The 24,544-nt window shown below is 36.3% G+C and overlaps 1 protein-coding gene across 19 annotated transcripts in view; it reads left to right on the top strand.

Moving 5' to 3' along the window:
- The window catches only part of TENM3 (teneurin transmembrane protein 3), a 1,336,783-nt gene that overhangs the window by 516,866 nt on the left and 795,373 nt on the right, over positions 1-24,544 (top strand). For all 19 annotated transcript variants that reach the window (XM_071807653.1, XM_071807652.1, XM_071807659.1 and 16 more), the window contains one exon: positions 8,981-9,146. The gene's annotated coding sequence lies outside the window, so the exon portion shown is untranslated. The remainder of the gene's footprint in view (positions 1-8,980; positions 9,147-24,544) is intronic.

The following is a 24,544-nucleotide window of genomic DNA, read 5'->3' as shown; positions in this document are numbered from 1 at the left end:
TCCTGTAAGATCTTCCACTTCTTTTGTGTGTTAAAAATAATGAAATCACATCAACAGCCTTCATTGGTACATTATATTTTATCTGACTCTCTATTACATAAGATCTTCCTCATTTCAAGAGCTCCACTAGAAATCTTCCTTCAGACTCTAGCCAGATTCTTCTCTGTATCATAATTATTCTCAGCACTCCCATCTTCATCTTGACTTCTTGTGAAATCAGTATGAAATACTTTAACAAGATTCAGATAAATCAAATCTATCACATTTCTGGGTTTGTTTCTGTTTTTTAAAACTATTTAGCTTACTTAATAGCTCTCACATTGCCATCATGTAGACTATGATTTTTTTTTCTTTACCAAGTCTTTAAGTCTTTGCTTCAATATTTGTTAAGGTCTTGTTTATTCCACAGTCTTATGCTAATACTGTAAATAAATTTATGGTAGATTTATTAACATGTTGTGGAGGTATATGCTACTCAATTACTGTTCACACAAGTAGCTTATAAATATTTTTTTTCATGAGCTCTACTGTATCTGCTGAGATCAGAAAAAACAAAATAAATTCCGTAATTTTTTTATAATGAAAATCTGATGAATTGTACTAAGATTTAATGTACCTTATTTATAAAATTATTTCAGTTTTTTTACAATTTCTAGAATGAAAAGTATTTTGAAGGAGTGGAACTTGGGGAAAAAACAAAAATTCAAAAAATCACAGGAGTGTGTGGCAGGTAGATGAGCCCCAAGAGTCTCTGGAGTACAATGACACTGTGTGTGGCCATTCGCCATAGTCCACAGAACTCTTTCCAGCCCTCAGAAGGAAAGTTTTGACTCAAAGCCTCACTCTTTATGATGTTTGTTTTCCATTTATCTTATAGAGCGCAACATGGAGTTATGAAGAATTTGTTACAGTTATAATGTGTCAATTATACTTGCTGCCATAAAACTGAGCATATGCATGCCTAAAACAAAATGGCAAACTGAAATTAAAACAAAATGAATGCCAAAATAATGCCAGTGAGCATGTCTACTGTATGTGAGTCTGAGCAAGTTATTTTATTGAACTATTATCCAAAAAATTAAATAATTGTTGGAAATACTGAGAAGGAAATCTCATTATGTGAAAAAAAAAAGTTTAATATTGTTATCTTGAATCTTTTTTCATACCCTAGAGGTAGTATTGGTGAATTCAAAAATATGTGGGAACAAACCTCTCCAATTGCTACATTGAAAGTTATTTAAATTGGGAGAGGATTCTTCATTAATACATGGGTATAGAAATAAACAGTTTCATGAAATGGCAAGTGCACTTTCAGTAGAGCATAAGCTCATGCTAACCCATGTGGAATCATAGAATGTCCTGAGTTGGGAGGGACCTACAAGGATCATGAAGTCCAACTCCTGTCCCTGCATATGACAACCCCACAGTTCACACCATGTGTCTGAGGGTGTTATCCAATCACTTCTTGAACACTGTCAGGCTTGGGGAAGTGACACCTCCCTGGGGAACCTGTTCCAGAGCTCCACCACCCTCTGGGTGAAGAACCTTTTCCTAATGTCCAACATAAACCTCCCCTGGCACATCTTCCTGCCATTTCCTCGAATTCTGTCATTGGTCACTCCCCTTGCGAGGAAGCTGTAGACCATGATGAGGTCTCAACTTAATCTCCTCTTCTCCAGGCTGATCAAACCAGGTGACTTTAGCCGCTCCTTATACGGCTTCCTCTCCAAACCCTTCACGAACTTTGTAGCCCTCTTCTGGACGCTCTCCAGTAGCTTAATGTCTTTTTTTTTATCCTGTGGTGCCCAGAACTGCACCAGTGCAGAGCAGAGCGGGACAATCACCTCCCTCACCTGGCTGGCAATGCTGTGCTTGGTGCACCGCAGGACATGGTTGCCCCTCTTGGCTACCAGGGCACACTGTTGGCTCATGTTCAACTTACCGTTGATCAGAACCCCCAGATCCTTCTCTGCAGATCTGCTTTCCAGCATCGCGTCCCCCAGTCTGTGTGTACAACCAAGGTTGCTGTGTCCCAGTTGCAAAATCTAACACTTGCCCTTGTTGAATTTCATGCGATTGGTGCTTGCCCAGTTCTCCAATTTGTCCAGATCCCTCTGCAGGGCCTCTCTGCCCTTCAGAGTGTCAACAGCTCCTCCCAATTTGTGTCATTGGTGAACTTAGTAAGTATTCCCTCAAGACCTGTGTCCAAGTCATTTATAAAGACATTGAAGAGTGCTGACCCTAAGATGGATCCCTGTGGAACCCCGCTAGTGACTGGTCACCAGCCCAACATAGCCCCATTTACTAAAACCCTTTGAGCCCGGCCCATCAACCAATTTCTCTCCCTCTGCATTGTATGTTTAGGCATAGGTAAAATTCATATGTGACAGTAAAAGCTGCAGGACAACCTGTATTTACTATGTGCTGTGATCAGTTTCAACTTGTGCTAGTAACTAATATACCCATACTGCAGCCAGTCCAACATGCACAGGGTTTCTTTACTGTAAAATCTGTTCTATCATCCCCAGCCCCTAAACAATATAATGGAATTACAGAGTTTTGGTGACTAGATACAAAGACATAGTTCTGCTTTGCATTTGTTTTGCAGGTACAACTTTAAATTTTAATAACCCTGAAGTTCTCTTTCACTCAAAAATTTTGCATTAAAAGATCACAAATTTTTTCATGCTATTAGTTTGAGGTTAAAAGAAATATCCTGAGAGATGAAAGAAACAAATTTTTAAAAGCCAAATTATACAGGAGATAATATCAATATATGTCTTATGCATCTCATAGATGAGTTTAAAAGACCTAATTTATTAGAATTCCCGTCTTTAAAAAAAAGGAAGTGTTTAAGTGCTGTTGATGCACTATACAGCAACTTCAAGATTATGACAAATTGTTTTCTTTCTTGATTCTCTGGGCCTAATATGTTTTTATGAGGAAGTTTCTAAGCATTTGGTGTTTGCTTAAATTTATGACCCTCAGATTTCAAGAAATTAGAACACTTGCAATGTAGTAAATCCAGTTAATATGTGAGAATACTGGATTTTAGAAACTGCAATCTAACTTCTGTAAAATTAGAAATTACACTGACATCCTTTAGAAACAGACATGTATGAGTTATCCATTTTATTTGTTAATTGAAAATAACATAATTCTGAATTCAAATGTAAAATATTACACACTTTAACTTACCACATACACCAATTTTTTTATGCTAATGTATCTTTGAATATAAATATTAGCATTGCAACATAAAATGTGATTATTTTAAGAAGTGTTTAATTTTGTCTAAATTTCCTCCAGACTTAATTTTGTCTGCAAATATATCCCAGAATTCAACATTTTTATGGTGTTCCTGTTAACATGAACGCGTAACACACCATTCCAGCAGTGTGCAATAATTAATAACATAAAGTTCTCTCCCCAGTATCAAATGTTTGCTTGTCATAACTCTGTCAGGTTCCTTTTCTGTGCTTCAGTACTCAATTCAGCAGATACACTCTGTGCCATCAGTGCCTTACTCTGAACTGTGAAAAGGGGAAGGTATCAGTGCAGTTTGTTTAAAAGAACTTCTAAATTGACTGCAAAAAGAGCAGAATATATCCAGGGGAAAAGATACCATAATCAGAAGCTTACTTTAAGAACAGATCTTGTTATTAATATATTTTGAAGAGAACAAGTATAAAAGTATATTTGATGTACCTATATATTCGTTCTATACAAGTTGTTTTTCCCTTTCTGTTGTATTGTGAATATGAGAATCAACAACAGTGTAGAGACTCAGTGTGTGGGAATCCTTCACAATTGATTTTTATCATTTAAAGAACATTTCTATCAAAAGGGTAGATTTCAGCTTCACTTTTAGATGCCTGTCTGAGTCAATTGGGTCTTCTACAGACAAACCCTTGAAAATTCTGCAGGTCCATTCTCGCCCCATTCTCAGTGTCATAGATGCAGTAGAGCTGCTCTGTGCTCTTTGTTTTTCTTCACCCTTTTTGAATGCTTTCTGTCCCACCATTTACAACATTTACATATATAATAAATAATCATATCATCAAACATCTTTAAGAGCTGAAGTTATTTGTTAGTCAAATAGATTTTCTCTGCTTCTTCCTGACAAATGAGGCAGAGGCTTACCTGTCTGGCTATTCTGCTTTCGTATCCAAAAAACCATTCGCGTCACTGGGGTGATACAAAGTGTTTTTGCTTGAACAGAAGTGTTAGTTGTTGTCAAAGCTCTTTAAAGGTCTGAGAGCTGTTAACTTTCAGGAACAGCACAGAACGAGACTTAATAATGTAGAATATATGGATTTTAGCAAAATGTGAAGCAAAGACATTTAGGAATATGAGGAATTAGGGGCCACAGAACTCCTAAACAAATGTCAGGGAAGGGGTATTCATGAGAGAATAACAACCCAAAGAAAGCAGCAAATACATGAGGATATTTACAGGAATGGGTTACTTTGGCACAGGCTTATGTCTTTCTGCCAAGTATTATCAATCCCTTTCTTTGCTTTTGTGGTGAAAAGGGCATCAGACTTTCTGTACTCTGCAATATGCACCTGCTTATGATTTTCTATTTTCCTCATTACCATCTGGTAATATCTCATTCAAAATATATGGTAAGGGAAATTTTTGAGTATTTCAGATAATGTCTAATATTTCGTATTTTGGGGAGAGGGTCATATTGCCTACATCTGTGGGGGAGAGAAAAAGCAATGCAAAATCGTTCCTGATGGGGTATTTTTAGTTATTTTTTATTACTAGTTCATATGGAATACTAAAATCAGTACTAATGCGAGGGATTTAACCTGTTTGTAAGATTAAGCTTATATTTTTAACATTTTTAATTAAATCTTTACAGCTTGTCATTACATCGTAAACTTTGCTAAGGAGTTCCTCTCTGTCCTCTTCATGGTTCTGTTCTGATCTCTGCTTTATACCTATCATATGAAGTTATGTTCTCTTACAGTTACAGAATATATGAACTAACGGTACAGTGAAAAAGCCATGAACCTTTATTAACCTAAATAATCAAGACACAGGAATGACAAGGAGGAGCATTCCAGTCTCTGAAAATTTCAAATTCTGATGTATACTAACTTTGTACAATATATGGAAAGTTGTATCTTAAGGAAATGGAAATTAAGCTATTTTGGAAAAGAGAACAGCTAAAATACTCTGCCTTGCTTTTATAGTTCTTATTGAACTCACAATTTGAGTTTACATTCACTTACTCCCTCTTCTGCCATGTTCTGAAATAGCAGTACCTCATCTCAAATCATCAAGGCGACATCTGCCAACAGTTTTGTCTGCAGAATGTTGAACTACAGGATAAAAACTGTATCTTGGAGAGTTTTACTATAGGTATTCTAACTTTCTACCCAAATTAGATATTAGTTTTATGGCATACAAGATGTAAGTGTTTATAAACAGGAAGTGTCTTTTGAAGGGATAAATCACTTGCATTAACATCTTATGTGACAGTGGTATAAAAGGAGATTTCTTTTTTCTCTGCTTAAAAAAGGTGTCCAAGATCCTCAACATACCTAAGAATGTACAATATGACTGTACAACATCACTACCAGAGTATGAGCATATGAGTGAAAACAAAGTTTGGATAATTCTGAATTAATTACAGCTTTTGAAATAATAAATTTAGCTTGGGGGGGAGGGGAAAATTATTATGAATTTCTTCTGTTTCAAATGTGTTCCCAAATACCATAAAAATTATTTCATCTGCTGCTTCTTAAGAAAAAAGAAATCAGTAAAGGAAATCAGACATAACAAATGAGAATTTCTGGCCCAGTGACAGTGGATAGAGAACTGGGTGATTTTTAACCCCACACCTTTCAATCAAGTAATATGTGTGCTGCGGTGGAATAAACTCAAGATGCTCCAGCAGCCAAGTAGACTTTGATCACTTTTGTTCATAGACATGACTCATATTTCAGTAGCCTCTTTTTTCTAAGCTACTGATCTTCCCTAAACTTTACAGTGAGTGCTCACTGAACTTAAAGAAACCTTTACTCATTCTGCAAATGGGCATTAAATCCTCATGCTGGGTCAAACTGATTTTTTTCCTAAAATATCACATACAGTCTCATTTTACAGGTTTTTCTGTCCAGCATCTTTCACATTCTACAGAAAAAATGATGGTGAAAGATGAGTTACTTTTTATAATCACAGCGCCTCCCTTAATTTAGTTTTATAGCACAAATGAAGTTTGAAAATACTAATTTGCCTACATTTATTTTATGGTTTTGTTGATTCATGGGTTTTGTTGATTATGTTTGTGTTTTGTGTTGATTTTATGGCACATTAAGATGCTGTACACAATTAAAAATAAAAATGATGAATACACTTTGTTAACTCACCCTAACATGTCTGAAAGGAAGGCTAAGAACAGCTTACGTTTTCCCAATAAGAATCCTTAGATAAAGAAGGCATGGTAGGGACTGCTTTATTCTTCGGGTTGTTTTTAATGGTAGACTGCGCCCTGGGAAACAACACACGGGTAGAAATATATGACGTGGCCTTTGGCCCTGCTGCTTTTGTGCCAATATGGTGTCTTGCTGGATATAAGATGCGATTGTTATTTGTTAATGAATTTTGTCCAGTTTGGAAAATAATGGGTGCGCTCTGTGCAGTTTGTGAAAGTTGTATATGCACAACATCAAAGTGAAGCTCTGTGTGGCACGTTCTGGGTGTGACATAAAGTTGAGCATGTAAAGCCTGCTGAGGCAAAAGATGGCCAAGCTTGGTGCACACTGTTCTCTATATTGCCCGTTCAGCATGACCTCTGGAAGGGGCCATGCCCTATACTGCACAAGTTTTTACTTAAAAAAATAATAGTAATGAAATAATATCTGACTGGCAGAACTATTACTTGGTAGTGCAGTCAAAGCCTTAGTTTGCTCCTGCTAAATCTGCTCTGGCATTGCCTTTTCCAGTGAAGCCAACTGGATCTTCTTTCTGCCTGTCTACCAGTCAGAATACTTGTTGACCCATGCAGAATACATGCAGCACTTCCTCCCTCAAGGATGAAAAGTAGCTATGTTAGCGATGTTGTCTCAGGTCTCCCAGAGGCACCATAACTATCAGAAGCTAATTGCTAACTAGAAGTTGTGAGAGTTGTGCTGTCTTGCTACACCTTTATTTTTTTTTAATGCTGCAAGAACTGTAAATAACTTTCCTTTAAAACATCTCAATTTCCAGTCTCTCTGGGGAAAAATCCTAAAAAAATGTATTCTCTGTGGTCATTTATAGCCAGAATTACCAGGTTTTTAAAACACAGCACAAAAAAAAAAAAAAAAAAAAAAAAAACCAAAACAAACAGGTAATTGAAGCTTTTTGCTTTTCATTGAGGGGGATACTGAAAGTTACTCTAAAAGAGATATTCAAATTCAGCTGGTTTAAATTTGAGCTCTCCAGGAATTCACCTTAGAGTTGACTTTCTGAAACACTGTCTTGTCTTCTCCTGCGTTTTTGTTAATATTGTGTAACAATCCCTGGTATTCATATCCAAAGACATAGTTTTTCAGTCCTTTTGTATTAATTTGAAATTATGCATTGTATCAGCACTTGCTCTTTTCTTGGCAACATCAAAAATAGTCAATGAAAGTAATCATTACAATGTTTTACAGCAATAGTGATCACAGAAAATTAGCATTTTATATATTATCAGATTCAAAAATATTTGCAAGGTTGTGAATATTTACAGTTGTTTAGGTAAATGAGAGTCTTGCCAAGAAAATACAAATTCGTCAATAAATATATTCTTTAATTTTTGAGAGGATATATAAATAATGATTTTGAGAAACCAAGAATAATTTCTGCTTTGTTCATATTTTAATAGGATACTCCTCTTTGCTGTTTCAGTAATTAAGTCTTATGACATTCCAGAAAGCATAAATCCTGCTGAGATGTTTGAGTTTGGAGCAACCTCTTGATGTACAAACAAAATAAAAAATAAAAAAGACACCCAGGATCTTAACAAGCCTGTTTTGCTTTTACCTTTGAAACAAAATTGAATGGTAAAGCAAAATGGCCTACTAAAACTGTTCTAGCCTTGTTGTTAACTAGAACCTTCCTTTGAAATTCATTGCCTTCAATTACATTTTTTAAAGAATTTTAATTATGTGCCTGAAAAGAATAAAGATGCTTCAGGCTCCATTTGTTTATCATGGAAGGCCTAAAAAATTGAGGACAGAGCTTCCCAGCACATGCAGGGGTTGCAGAGAGAGAGAGATGACTTTTAATTCGACAAGTTCAGAGAGATTTCTTAGTTTGACGCGCACAGCAGGGGGTCTTTGAGTGCCTGGCAATACTTCAGCATTCTGAGCTTTGAAAGTCTTTCCCTGCAGCAGAAATTGTATCAAAAGCCAATGATAATATTCCCTGCAAGGTAAAGGACCCTATTGAAGATTTCTAGAGCTGTTTATTTATTCATCACAGTTTTTTCTTTTAGGACGTATCAGGCGTATAGGTAATAATTCACACGGATGCTAGAAAAAATGAAATAATTAAATAAATAAATCGGAATCCCTCGTTAATCCTTCACCTTTCCCATAAGTTTTCCATAGGCCATGTTCACCTATAAAATTCCCTGTCATTCCCTGCCATGTATTCTGCATGCAATCTTCACTTCAAATCTCAGCTTTTCTCTATTTCTAACAGAATTGTCATTTCTGTCTGCCTTCCATTAATACCACCAACGGAGTACATAAGATGTTTATGGCCATTTCCTTCCACTAAAACCTCAAAGTGATTGATTAATTTTACAGAAGGATATTCAATTTCTTAGGGGTCTTTCTAAATCTGATTTTTAAAGTATATTTGAGATAACTGTTTCAAAGCAAAGATTAAAGCCTTATTTTTATTCCAGAGATCAGAGTTTTAATGTTTTGGCATTACTTCTATTTGAAAACTGTACACATGTGTTTTTCTTCCTGGTTTTGTTTTGTTTCTGCAGCAGAGCTGGGACTGTGAGACTACGACAACCTTTCCCTTGTGTAATGTCAATGTCGGCTATCACTTTGGCAGAATCAGCCAGCTCAGTGAAGACAGAAAAACCCTTCTCCCCTCCTGTTTTTTCATCTTCTGCTGGCATTCAAAGTGACCTTCCCTTATAAATATTGGTGAGTGACCACATGGGGAAAGCAGTTCCTGGGTGCAAAGGAACTTGTTTCAAAAAGCTGTGTTGACCTGAGAGATTTCTAGTTTTGTTTTTGTTTTGGTTTGGTTTTGGTTTTTGTTTGGTTGGTTTTGTTTGCTTGTTTTAAGTATAAAAAAACACCACATATGCAGGTTTTTGGTTTCTTTCTTTTTTTTTTTTTTTTAAATAGTAATTTGAGGTATTTAACAACACTTATTTATCTCCATTTATAGGCATTTACAGAACTTTAACATGTGCTATCTATTAGAACTATGGGAAAAAATCTTTCAAAATACTGTTTCAGAGAGAGATACTTCCTGACAGCAAACATGAATCCATGAATCTCTTCCATCTTCCTATTGCTTTGTCTTGGCTAAATGATCTGGCATGGTATAAATTTATCATAAAGCCCCAAATAAGGCAAGATGAAACTTTCCCAAGTGTAGGAATTAAGGAACATAGCTAGAGGCTGCATTCTGGGAACCTTCTGGTTTGGGAAGCATGCCTGAAGTGAAATCACAGCACTGCAGAAATTCTGATACCCACAGGGCAGTCCAGGAATGATGTAGTAACTGTAATAGTTCCATAAGGCTGTCTAAATTACATAGTTCAGTACTGGAAAAGTTTTCAGGTCATTTGAGGCTGATTTATCCTGCTTCAGATATCCAGTGTGCCTAAAGAGATTTTCAGTGTTGAAAACAGATATGTGGATAGTGAAACAGCCACTCATGGCTCAGGAATATTTACAGTACCATAACACAGAACACTACAACGTACATGCTTAGATACAAAAAATATTTAACCCAGCTTGTAACAGTTTGGAAGCTGTAAATATGTGCAGGATCTAAGACTGGAAATTATTTAAGGATTACACATATTTAATCTAAAGACATTCCCATAAAAGAGTCACTTAGCCAGCTGCCATTCAGTATTAACTACATTATTGCAATTGTGGTCTGGACAATCACGTAGTGAGGTGGACTGTTAACTGGCTGAAGGAAAGAAGCCAGAGAGTCGTGGTCAACAGTGCAGAGTCCAGTTGGAGGTCTGTATCTAGTAGAGTGCCTCAAGGGTCAGTACTGGGATATTCACCAATGACTTGGATGAGGGACTAGAGTGTACTATCAGCAAGTTTGCTGATGACACGAAGCTGGGAGGAGTGGCTGACACACCAGAAGGCTGTGCTGCCATCCAGCGAGACCTGGACAGGCTGGAGAGTTGGGCGGGGAAAAATTTAATTAAATATAACAAGGGCAAGTGTAGAGTCTTACATCTGGGCAGGAACAACCTCAGGTTCCAGTATAAGTTGGGGAATGACCTATTAGAGAGCAGTGTAGGGGAAAGGGGGTCCTGGTGGACAGCAGGATGACCATGAGCCAGCACTGTGCCCTTGTGGCCAAGGAGGCCAATGGTATCCTGCGATGTATTAGAAGGGGGGTGGTTAGTAGGTCAAGAGAGGTTCTCCTCCCCCTCTACTCTGCCCTGGTGAGACCACATCTGGAATATTGTGTCCAGTTCTGGGCTCCTCAGTTCAAGAAGGACAGGGAACCTATGAGGAAAGGCTGAGGGACCTGGGTCTCTTTAGCTTGGAGAAGGGGAGACTGAGGGGTGACCTCATTAATGTTTACAAATATATAAAGGGTGAGTGTCACGGGGATGGAACCAGGCTCTTCTCGGTGACAACCAATAATAGGACAAGGGGTAATGGGTTCAAACTGGAACACAAGTGGTTCCACTTAAATTTGAGAAGAAACTTCTTCTCAGTAGGGGTAACAGAGCACTGAAACAGGCTGCCCAGGGTGGTTGTGGAGTCTCGTTCTCTGGAAACATTCAAAACCCACCTGGACACATCCCTGTGTAACCTCATCTAGGCGTTCCTGCTCCAGCAGGGGGATTGGACTAGGTGATCTTTTGAGGTCCCTTCCAATCCCTAACATTCTGTGATTCTGTGTAATTATCTTCTATTCAGACTACAGTCAGACAACTGTGATGTATCATTTATGACTATATGATAAGTAATGTTTGATTTTAAATTTTTTCTTAAATGTATGTGTACTTGAAGTATGTCAGTTTCAAGGACCAGAGAAGCTTCAAAAGAAATATTAATAGGAGTGTTATCATGGCACCAGCCTAACAAAATAATGCCTTTCCATCAAAGGAGCACTTCCAACAAAAGCAGGGGCTGGTGTATGTTGTGTATGTGTCTCTTGCATAAAGAATGAGCAGTGGTGCTGTTTAGAACTTCCTCAGCTATCTGTTAGGATTGTCATTGATGTCCTTGGATACAAGGAATCAGGGAACAGAGTGGAGGATGTCAAAAATTTCGCAGAATTGCATAAATAGCTATGCTCTATCAATGTTGTTCTTTCTTTCTGTATCAGCTACGTCACGCAATCTTCCTAATTTTGTGGTTAGTATTTGAGTGTAGAGGTAAATCAGTATCAGGCTTGATTTTTAGGATTTGTTTGACTCTCATAGAACTGAATTCAGTCTTCATCCTGGTTTGGTATCATTGTAATGATGATTTCAAAAACTGAAGGAATAAATAAAGGTATTGGATGAATAAAATTTCTACAGCTTTTCATCTAGTAACATCGTGCTACTCATAACCACATAGTACAACATTTAGTTCAGTGACATATGATGGTAAGGTTGCATACCATTTAAAACGTGAGGGGACAGTAGAGTTTCAAATCATTCATCCTTGAAGAAAGGCCTTCTTTAACTGTGTTTCCATTCTAAAGTTGTCTCTCAGCTCATTTTTATGTCATTAGAGGATGTTGCATAGCTTTACAGTAGCTGTATGGAATAACTTACTGTTTGATCATATTATGACATTTTGGACACTTAGCTGCTTTCCTTTAAAATGGATAGGACAGAACTACAGACAGTCTAACAGTTAAAGACTCCAAATTTCTTGTTTTCCGTGCAAGATTCCAAATATAGACATAGAGATCATAACTAATTAAGTTATAATGACATATTTTGAAATCTTGTAAGAGCAACCGCTAAGTATATAACACCTGTTTAACAAGTAGTAATAGGTAACCGGATGATCACAAGCTCTGTTGGGACCACAGCAACTCCTCTGTCCTCATTCAGAGAGTGTAGCAGCTTTGTAGAAGTTGGGGTGTGACCAGATTGGATCAACTAAAAGTGTTACCATTTCTCAGTTCTGTTCTGATTTCAGTACTGTGTTCAGCTCTGGGGGTCCCAGCATAAGAACTTCATGGACTTGTTGGAGCAAGTCCAGATGAAGGCCATGAAGATGATCAGAGAGCTGCAGCACCTCTCCTATGAGGACAGGCTGAGAGAGTTGAGGTTGTTTAGCCTGGAGAGGAGAAGACTCTGGTGAGACTTTATAGCAGCCTGCCGGTGCCTAAAGGGGGCCCACAAGAAAGCTGGAGAGGAACTTTTTACAAGAGCATGTAGTGACAAGGGATAAGGGCTTTAAACTGAAAGAGAGTAGATTTAGATTACATGTAAGGAAGACATTTTTCACTGTGAGGGTGGTGAGGCACTGGAACAGGCTGCCCAACGAAGCTGTGGATGCCCCATCCCTGACAGTGTTCAAGGCCAGGTTGGAGGGAAGATTGGAACTACATGATCTTTAAGGTCCCTTCCAACTCAAACCATTCTATGATTTCATGACTCTGGTAGCTCAAAAAAATGGTGTTTTACTTTAGGCTACATCCAGTGCTGGAAAGAAGTGACAAAGCATGACAGTAATTTGTGATATTATGTTTTCCTTCTTTATTTTCACTTTGATACAACCATGTACTTCAATGGGATCTGCCAGATAGTTCTAGATTCAGTCATATGCTGCTTCCATTGCATTTTTCACGCATTTGATATTTTGTTCAAGTTTGACATTTTAGAAGGAGTAAGGGGATGTAATTCAATAAATTTGAGAGTAAATTGATAAATATATTAAATATTGCACATACATGCTTATAAATCTTCTCTCTTTGTGAAGAAGATGGGATTGAACACATTCTGGTTTTTAATCTATGGTGTCAGAGTGGGATTAATTCAACTCTGATTGTTTTATTGTTGTTTTCTTTTAAAGCCTCAACTATTTTCCAGCAGTTTAGTGAAAAACCCAGTGTAAGCTCTAACACAGAAAGCTTTAAAGGCAAGTTTACCCCTTTGAAGTTTGTGGCTCTGAACTACATATGAAGGCTTAATGAGGACACTTCCTTGCAGCTTGGTTCAAGTATTGATTGACTGTGCACATTGCATTAACTTCCAGAAGTGTAAACTATCATTAGTCTTAAACAGTGTTTATCTCCCCTAAGTAAAGGACTTTCCTATAAAAGAATATGCATTTTCCTTTTATCTGTGGGTGTTTTCATCTGTTTTATTTATTTTTCTTGTGCCTAGCCTCTTAGGAATGTGATGAAACTGGAATAATAACACCCTTATTTTTTAAATAAAATGTCACACAAACTGCCAAATAGCAGAACCACAATGCTTCTGGAGCTAGATTTACTTTGGAAATCTTGCCTTCTTTGTCCTGAAAGATCACCAGTTTCCACTGCAACCCAAATTTCCCTATTCCTCTTGTTTCCTATTACCCTTTTTGGATAAGAGACAAAAGAACAGTGCTTAGTCTGCAGCTCCATGAATGATGAGGTGCCCAGCCAGCTCCTTTCAGAATGTCTGAATTCTACCCACATTCTTCTCCCTGGGAATATTACTTTGGATCTCCACCTCTGAAACTTATAGAGTCTTAATTGTCTTCAAGACCATATTTTTTTTTTTTTTCCTGATTTGTATGACATTTGACCATCACTCAGCTGAAAATTTATTAATTGCAGAGAGACAGGACAAGGAAACACGTACAGACTGGGATTTTGGCCTTAGTTAAGGCTAAAATGCACAATCATTTAAAGGGATCCCAGAAGTAACTAAGATCCACATGCTGCTGTTGGTAGTAAGAGGCAACTCAATTAAAAAGAAATCTCCAAATGTTTTTCTTAATTAAAAAACAAATTTTTGTGAAATGTACTTATGGCTTAATTCCCTATTTGAACTTCTGTTTGTTCAAATAGCAGATAAAACAGAACAGTCCACCTCCGCAAGGTTTTAAACTTAGAAAATATATAGAAGTGAATTACTGATATTAGCTTGAGATTTTACAGTTATTATTTACCTAGATCATCCTAACTCATGTGTAAGTCAAATTAACCAACAAGAATAGCAAATACCGGTCAGTGATTGTTCACATAAAAAGTTCAGAGCTCAAAGAAATTGATAAGATAATTCTGAGTAATCAAAATATTCATATAAAATCACAAAAATTCTGCTAAATACTTGAATAACACATTGTAATTTATCAGATGAATGTGTCATTAGAATTTTAGCACATTGCAAACAAAAATTAGAATTATATACACACATGGAAATCATGAAGGCAAGTTATTCAGTTTTAAAATATGTTATTATTTTGATAATGATTTATTTGAATACAGAAAAAAACATTAAAATGCGATAGATGGTACTACTCCCTCTATTAAGCTATAGGGCAAACTAAGCTTAAGTGTGGAAAGCTGCTGTGTAAAGGAAGTAAATGAGAGGGCTCTGTGGAGGTGCCAAAAGCCTTTTGACTAACAACATTTTGGAAGCACTAGCTGTTCATGTGGCAGTACTTTCAGATAACTAAGTAGCTGTCTTGTCTGCTGTTCCAAAATCCAGGTCAAAATTATTATGCCTATAGTCTTGTTATTTAGTTACAGTTATGCAACAAAGCTGAAAAAAAGTATATTATTTTCATTATTATTATTATTACTACTACTACTATTCAGAAATCTTATTGCTAGAAGGAGGAAGAGATTTCAGAAATTTATTTTGTTTTTTGTTCCTCTTTCTTTGCTTTCTGTTTTTTTCTTTTATGTGTGTAACGAATTTATTTTTTATTTTAATTTTCCTTCAGGTTAGATGTCTTTTTAACTAAAGGTTTGGAATTATCAAACTATGGATTTTACATTTTTATGGTGACTGTAATAAGGGTCTTCTGCATGAGCGCCACAGAGAATGACATCACTTAGCTTGCAAGCATCTGGTGCTTGGGCTGGCATCCAGCTCTAGATTATGTGCCATGAACTAAGTGACATGTTTCAGCATAAGATACACTGAGTCAGGCACACTGGCCAGTAAATGTGGGTGGGCATAAGTGATATGCCACAAATCTCCTGTTCCTGGGCTACAAAGAGGCATCTTTGTCAGAGCAGAAGTTGCGGCTAGCTAGAAGTGGAGTAACTGTGAGAATGTTCACATGGTTAAGGGTGCCCATATTCATAGCTGAGCTTAAGCTGTAGCTCACTGACCATTTGTAATCTGAGATTTCTGGCCCTCGCTGTGTCGATCTACATGTCTCTGGCTGCAGGCATAGGCCTTCCCATCATGCGGATGGTGAGGGAAGCCAGCTTCTGAATTACCTCCATCTAGACACACAGTCTAGACATCTTTCTTATGGAAGTTTTAGGTATTCATTGCTAGTGTTGAGAAACTTTAGGAAATGAAAGAGAATAGAAGAATGAGAAGAAGCACAGCTGTAACCTTGTGGTTAATATAGTCTCTATGGAGAAGAAAGGAAAGGCCTCAATCTCACTTTTAAGGACTGCTCCTGCATTTTTTACTGTACAGTCATTGGAAAAAGACTTTTCACTTTAAAAGCTTGATTTCTTGTAACAAAAAAAAATATGTCAACTTTACAAAAGTTACTGAAAATTCACATAAAATACAATTCATATTTTATTTGGTTTTATAAGTTACAGATACAAGCTTTTGGAAGCAAATATGCTTTTTTCAAAATCTGTGTATTTTTAAAAAATTTCAGCTGCTGGGGAGAAAAAACATATAAATCCTACATTATACTTTGATTTGCATGAATCCAGTGGGAATTCAGAACAGCGTTTCTTCTTCAGTACTTCATCTCTCTGTCAGCTATACAGCTTTTCTATGTATGTTTATCTGATTGCTTTGCAAAAGTATGATTAAAAGGCATTCTGGAACCATGACTGTGTAAGACTTAATTAAAGAAATTTAACATGCATTTTATCAAAGTCACTGGCAATAGTCAGATTTGCTGTCAAGTAACTCCTGTGACTCCTTGGCTTAAATGATGTTATCCTGATTTTGAATGTGTGCTAGTAAACCATACCAAAACAGTGCAAATATACAAACAAATAGAATGCAATTGATCAGGTAAAAAGGGGAAATTTAAGGCCAAGGATTTTTTTTTTTTAAATTACCAGATTGTTGCTTTAATTCGTGCTAACTTTTGATTGACATAGCAATTGCATTATGGTTAAAGAGACCAAAATGAATAGAGCGTCAGTCTGCATTTACACTTTTGAATCGTCAGCGAGCTGTGACCAGCTGACAGCAACCAGCAACCAAACTGAAGGTTTGCCAGCCAGCAAGGTGTACAGAGAGGTACATTAATTACTTTCTTGAGCAACTAAATCTACCAACAGTTCAAAGCAGACATCAGAGATTAAGATAGTTGGAAAGAATTATATTGTTCTTTTAGTATCCCACTTCAGCGACTTTCAAAATTTTCACAGTTTACAGCTTTATTAATCTCTTGTGTCTGTTACACTACTCCTTACCACATTTTCCAGTTCCAGCTCAGGAAGTGACTGTAGGATGTGCTAAGGCAACATTAGAACTTGCAGACATAGTGGGTTAAGTCATAAAGATCATCTTCCCTTGTGTGTCCACAGCAATATATGCCCACAAATTGCTTCTCCATTTATTTAAAGCATGAATTTAAGTATATCTGAAAACCCAATTTGCCTTCGAGTCAAATTCTCCATTCTGCTGGTATTAGAGTTCTCTTACTTTCACTGCAATCCAGTTTGTGTGTACATGTGCAGACTTTGTGGGACAGTACAAAAGGCAAATTCAGACAGATGCAACAGGAGCCAAATTCTGTCTTCAGGGCCAAATACATGATCATGTGCAAGTGTACGCCCTCGCAGCCTGATAGTGCTCTGGCACAAAGGTTAATCAAGTGAATTATGCTAATTAAGTGAATATATTTCTGTACTGGAGAATAATGTATCTCTGCACCTTAGAAAATAAGATAGAAAATTGATGTTTCCCTTTCAATTTTAAATATACTTGTATGCCAGGGATAGAAAAAAAGCAAAATGCGTTCATATTGAAGGTACGTATTGTATTAGCAAAGAAAATTCATGTTTCAGCTGGTGGGGTTTGATCTACTAACCAAAATCAGGTATGATTTGTGCCATATTATTTTCTGGTGCCATTATTAATAGTGATTTTGAACACATGATTAATTTCTATGCCAGCACAAAATTCTGAAACTAAATGTACTTAGCCTTCAGTTGAAAAATACAATAGAAAAATGAAATGGGGAAATGTATGTCTGTAGGGGTAAATGATCTATCAGTCTGATTTAGTAATGATTGATATATACCAAATTTGAACATGATTTTAGACGCTGAGGAGCCTATGGTTTATTTGTTTTCAGCTCTGAAAGTTCACCTAGCTGCCTGAAAAGTTCAAAAAATATTATCAAGGTGGGTTGTGTTGGGTTTTTTTAACTCATATGATACATTAGTGAATGTTACCTTCATAGCAAACTGAGGTCCAATTCCTGAAACTATCCTAATTCCTTAAAGACTTTCATGGAGGTAAAGTAATTCTCAATATGTGGACGGCTGAAAGGCGAGGTCTTTGCTCTCTTGTCAAATGCCCTTACTGTGTTAGGGCAGAACTGTACCAGGAGAATACCGAGGTCAAACTAGCTTCAGGCATTCATAAATGCAAAGTTACCAGGTGCTGAACACTGGGTAGATGTATTTTCCCATCCAAATGGTTCTTTACTCTCCAACAGGAAAGAAACTGGATTCTAATGAATGCACATCTTTAAAAAAGGGGGAAAAAAGAAAAAAAAAAAAGAAAACGACAAAAAAATATTTTTCCTCTGAAAAGCTCTGTAAGCATTTTATTTAACCGACTGGTTCTTACGATCTCTTTTAAGAACGGAAATTAGCTGTTAATATCGTGGGACATAGTTGTGTTAAAGGTCATATTAAACAAAAGTCAAATCTAAAGTATCTGAGGAGTCTGGAGAAGATATTTAATGCAAATTTTTGTGAAAAAAAAAGATGTGTGTCACTGCAGGTCATCTCTGAATATTCTTGTTGGGGTTTCTCTGTTGGATATGCAATCTCAGCTAAATGTTTTGAAGAGGAGGAATCAAATAAATTGCCCTATTTTGGGTCTTTCTCATCTGTATACAGTTGTGCAGCTCTAGTAGACCTGAAAATTGCCCAGAGACAAACTTTTAAAAAATAGAGTGCTTTTGAGGCAGAAAATTGCTTTTTTGCAGCATGGTCTAAGGGACAGGATGTGACAGGAGGACAAGGAGTTGTCACTATGTAGCGATATTGTAAAGCATATCTTACATAACAAAAAGGATCATTTGTCTCTTTTCTCTTTTATTTTAAACTACAAGAGATTTAATTGAAACAGCTGAAGGTGTGCCCTAAACCAAGAAAAAGCCATTATAATTTACAATTAAAATGGGAAGTTCCTTCCTTAACCCACCTGTAATAGCTATTCATTGCAGAGCACATGTGCTATGGATGTCTGTCCACTGCTGCTGAAGCCTTATTCTCAAAAGGAAGATTTAAAAAAAAATTTAAAAGTTAAAAAAAATTAAAAAAACCTCCTTGTTGTACATGCATGTCAAATATTAGCGTGATTCTTATAATAAGAAAAGAAAGTAGTTTGTGCTTTTGATTGGTCTCTCGATGTTTGAGAGTGGTTTTGTATGGCTTAATTTTCTTTCTTATGGCAGTTTGTACATATAAAACAAAATGAGGAAAGGAGTGGAGGGGGGAAAGAAATGTGCCATTTATATACTAAGGATATGAGGCCCCTTTGGGCCCATTATACATTAATGGGTCAGCTGAGATTTATTAGGATATGTATATTAATCTTTATACACATTCACATACTATAATTGTTCCTTTGGTACTATAATGTGATTAGCTGTGAATTTGTGCAATATTAACAATAATATGGATTTCCATATTACAGAACAGTAATAACAAATGGTTATTAAAAATGCATGTAAAGTATGGGATGTGAAAGCACTTCCAAACTCTCAGTAAACTGATTATCTTCTGTTGTGTTTAAATACCAAAACGGTTAAGTCTTTACTGTAAAGTGAAATCATGTCTGACAAAAGCAAAAATTTTATTTTCCACAGAATTCAACAAATGAATCTAAAACTGTATGAAAGAAAGATTATTGTCTTTTTATCATAGTAAGCTGAGATGTGGATATTCACATTGCTATTACTTAAAAATATAGCAAAAAAAATACAGAAGGTAACAGTAATGTTCAGTAGTAAAGCTTTCCTAGTAAGATGCTCATGTTTGTAGGAGTGAGGCGCGGTGTGGAAGAAACAGTCTAGGATCTCTGCTGCTTCCCAGGCAGCCAGTTCAGCATTGATATCTCTACACTTCAAAAGTGGGATGAGCCTCTCTCCTCTGTCTTGAATGGTATGAAAATATTTCCACCCATAGGGCAATCGTTGTGTGATACATAGTTGTAGTACAGTAAGAATATACTAAGGGAGAACTAATAATTTTAATTTTGTGAAGATAATTTTTTTTAATTTCTCAAGTGGTGTAAAATTGAGCAGCCACTTTGATTTCAGATAGTTTGCAACAGTAGTGGCTTTGTGTGGCACAGGGTCGTACACCCTCTTCTGTTACTTGGCTTCTGCTTTGTGATCAGAAATGACAGAAGTCCCTGAACTTGGCTTTGAGAGAGACAAACAACATTGAGACCCTTTTATCTTCTTCCTATAAGAGACATACTCCTTCCTCAAAAATTGGAAGCTTTTCTCTGAAGTTGTTTTCATAAGGTAGCGATGTTTGTTTACTGAAAGCTGGTTTCCCCTCCCTTCATGGCCCGATGTTGTCTTTGACCCCTGTTTCTTGAATCATGAACTTCTATGTTCACCTTGTTTATGTTTCGCGGAATAGAAGGAATTTCTTTATTATGCCTTCTATCATTTGCCACATAGACTTAAGATTCAGTCTTTGTTGATTTCTAAAGCTGCTACTGATGTCACAGTTCTCACTTTTCCTTCCTCTGATCTGATACAGTTGTAAGATTATGAATATGTTACAGACTGTAAAACCTGACCATAATGGAGGAAGACAATTGCTAATTTTTGCCTTCATGTTCTAGAAATGCTGCTTTTCCCACATAAGTATTTTTTGGTCCTGATCGGATATGCATAGATCAAAATAAGGATTATTTTTTGTTATGCATTTCAAAGGTGTTCCTTAGACCTTTTTTGTCCTGTTTTATTGTGTCATTGTAATGAATTCAATAACCTGATAATCTCAAACCTGAATATGTTTTCATGGGCTGAAAAAGACTTGGGAATACCATTTTCCCATATTTCCATTTTGTACTCCAATATTCAGAAATCTTACAAAATAAATAATGTTAAGTAACTTGAATGCAGGATTTCTAGCTGTTTTATTTTTATGCAAATTCTGTAAAAAGGACGCCTGCCTTATTCGTACTCACAGCAATATGCAATTTAAGTACAGGGACTTTTGTCATGCATTTTACATGAAGATGATGAGCATTCTATTGTATTCAAATGCTTGTGGAATTGCTGTAAAATGACATACAGCAGGTGGGCCAGTGTCATTTGTGGAAAGTCTCTCCGAGCCGCAACTCGAGCTGCTGATGTTTCTTAGTGGCATACCACATTGCTGCAAGGCAACTGCTCTTTGCTTGCTTATCTGTTGCATTTTACTTTGGTGCAAACTGATCCCTTATTTTAAATTTATATTTACTGTGTCATTTGCTTCTGCTTATTAATTTGTGGCTGCAAAAGGGGACAAATAAAAGACAACCATTAAAAGCACAGTTCTGTGAAGTCTACTTTCAGTGAAAAGGTGGAATAGTCCAAGGCTTGTGTTAAATTGTCTCTCTCATGTGTTGGCTATTAAAAGTGCCTTCTTTCATGGTTGATTGGACTCGAAGGAGTTTTCTTTTAACTTTGCGGTAACCTAACTAAATGCTTTTGCATTTTACCTGTGTCAGACTAATCTAATAGCTGTTGTGACCTCTTCAATATTTTTACAGTGCCTCCTCATAATTTTAATGGCATCTTTGGAAATGCGTATAGCCAGGCAACACATTAATATGGATACTTACATAACATTATGGATTCAATGCCACTAATATAAAATAATCTCAGCTCAAAGAATAACTATGCATATGCATTAACAAGTATATTGGAGAAACAGCTTAAAACATTTTGGGCTGTTTACGTAACTGACATAATTAATGTTATAAAAACCCTAATCATTTTTTGTAATGAAAATTACATAAAATATTCTTTATTTTATTTTGAACAAATTTTCATTGTCTGTTTAATTTAGATTTTTAGTTCCTTAATTTAGACAAGACCATTTTGTATTTGTGAACATATTGTATTAAATAAAATCAAATAAAAGGTTTAAACTCGTCATGTCGGAACATCAATTACCCAGTCACATTCCTGTCATGCTTTTCTCTTTAGCTATGCAATCTTAAACTGAGATATTATTTCAGAGACTTTCTGGAACTTAAGTTTCCAGAAGCTACAAAAGGATGTTTTCAACTGTCTGGTACTTTTGCGGCTTTGACCTCATGAAAGCCTTTAGGTTGGATTATCTTGTTTGCTATCTATAAATATTTCATAATATTTATGGAATTGTAAAACTGGTTAAAATACCTCTGAAATTAAGCCATTTTCTTTTCCCCGGAAGGGACCACACCACATGCTTTGCAAGCAGTGCAGGGTATATTGAGCTTAGATCTGCGGTGGAACTCCACTGCTTCCTGCTTAAACTTGTACAGCAATTTCAGTCCACAAGCAAGGTCAAGAATGTTTTTGCTTGATTGATCTTTGATTTTGAAAAATTTGTTAATCCTAACTTCCATGATATTAAATAAGCAGTATGGCTAATAATAACAATAATAACATTTTTTGAAAGTACCTTCTTGTCTGCTGGCAGATTTATTTCACGATGTTCCAGCAGGCTTTTTTCTGTTGAGTTGCCATTTCCTATGGAAGTGACAGTCAGTTCTGAATTATCCAGAGAAATTGTGTTTAGAAATTTTCAGAGATCATACTTCCAATGAATTCTACTTAAAGTGTAGTTCACAGTTGTACTGTGTGGTTAGTAAGCCATGACTTTCTTTTACAGGAGTAATTTTCAAGGCAGTGGGTTCCCATAGGGTACATCCTCCTCCAGTGTGTGCTGCAGACGTCTGCTGGTTATCTAACACAGGCAGCAGGGTCTCTAAGGTTTCCCAAGCTGTGCCCAACGCAGTCAAGAATAGAGGTGCTTAATGTACCCTTAGCAGTCGTAGGCCAGAAGGAAGCTTCAGCTGCTATTAGCTGGGGTTACAGATACTCCAATTTCCTCTGATCTCAGAACACTCTGGCGCATTACTTACACCTGGCAAACAGACCTCATATGCTAATGGTATTCACTGTGTGTGAGGACTTCTACATTGTATCTGTACCCTTTGGGACAGCACAGCCATGTTCAATTACTACTAAAATTCACAGCAGTCACTTACTGAAGCTTGTGACGCATAATTTGTACAATTATCACCTTTTAAAATGTGTGAACTTTACTTGATGACAAAATTACAGTTCCTCAGTATTCTTAACAATACTGTGAATTGGCAGATATTATCTAAAATGTAGCTGGAAAATTCTCATATGTTATTTTTATAGTAGTGTAATTTGAAACTGTGATTTCTCTGTTACATAAAATAATGATATTTTTAAAATTTTCAGAAGTCACTGCAGATGTAGAAGTGTCTGATAGAATTCAACCCAGCCTAAAATTGGGCTGAACAGTGAAAACTAGTAATGTTTATCTCTGGCATTTAGATCTGCAGATGTAACTGTATTCAGCACATAAATCAAACTGCAACAGCTTTGCTACAGAACTTAGGTCTGATGCTTGTACAGCTTAGGGATAGAGGAGAGAAAAAGGATCAAAATTCAGAGTATGTAAGTCCATAGATATTTCCATTGGACAAATCTAGTATATTGCCTCTTAGAACTCAGAAGGTACCTTCCCATGCTGTTTGGAAAAATACTTCTTGCTTTTTCTTCCTTCCCTGCTCCTTATTCCACTTTCTTCACTTCTTTTTTGGGCTTGAATTGCTTTTTTTAAAAATCACTGACAGTTTCTCACCCCTACAGAAATAGGAAGAAGGCAATTCTGTGCTTCTGATGGACCAGATTTTCTGAAGTAGATTTAGGAAATTACTTTTCAGAAGACATATGCACTTTCAAATTAACAATAAAGTAATCAGTGCATTACATGTGACAAGGCAAATTAGTTTACTTTCAGCAGAAATAATTTGAGATCTGTATCAAGTCAGCTTTATAATGATATTTTTCTATACAGGTTTGGTCATTTGTCCTTCTTTTACCTAGTTACCAGGTAATGTCTTCTGCTTGCCATTAAACCAACGTTCTTAGTGATTGAAAACTAAATGGTGCTTCTTTCCACATTTGCATCTGTAAATTATTTCCCTGACAGTAGGGACATAAGCACAGATACATTTAACTTTGTAAATTATTTTCAAACTTATCCAAATACTATAATGTATTCTTTTTCTTCTAGCCTCTTGTAGTCCTCTAGCCTAATTTATTTTTTTTTTTCAAAGTATTTATATTATTTGTAGCAAGGAACAGACTGTAATGTATTTAGCACAGAACTGTAGGCTCTCACGGTGAACAAAAGAAAGATAAAATATCTTTGGATATTTCAACTCTTTCTGTCAGAATAAAATTTGACTCATTGTGGAGACAACCCACATGCAGCCTTTCTCCACCTGCCAACCAGCCCAATGGAGCTTTCTTTTGACTCAGCTGGAGATTGCTGCTGCTTTCAGACACAGAATGATCTTCTTTGATTTTGTAATGTATTACTGGATAAAGAGCAGGGAGGGTGAGGCAAGACACACAGTAACTACATTGTTGTGGTGTTTACAGTTTGACCATAATGTGCATACAATCACATTTTTTATTATTAAGAGAAAAAACCCAACAAGTACATCTAGATCATATTGAGTGATACTAAAGGTTCTATAATATGAAATCTAAAGAATCTGCATCTGAAGTATGATTTTAAACTGATTAGAATCTCACTTGACCTTCAGTTCAGAAAAGGAAGAATAGATTGGGCTCTTTTCTTATGAATGAAGAGTAGCAGTTCAGGCTTTATCAGTGATTTCCTTTGTAAATTTATAATCTTTGCAAGACTCAGTTTTCTTTATGCTACGTGTGATTTA

This window comes from Patagioenas fasciata, chromosome 4, assembly GCF_037038585.1.
Source record: "Patagioenas fasciata isolate bPatFas1 chromosome 4, bPatFas1.hap1, whole genome shotgun sequence".
Classification (NCBI taxonomy): Eukaryota; Metazoa; Chordata; class Aves; order Columbiformes; family Columbidae; genus Patagioenas; species Patagioenas fasciata.
This window is presented reverse-complemented; position numbering and strand designations above follow the sequence as displayed.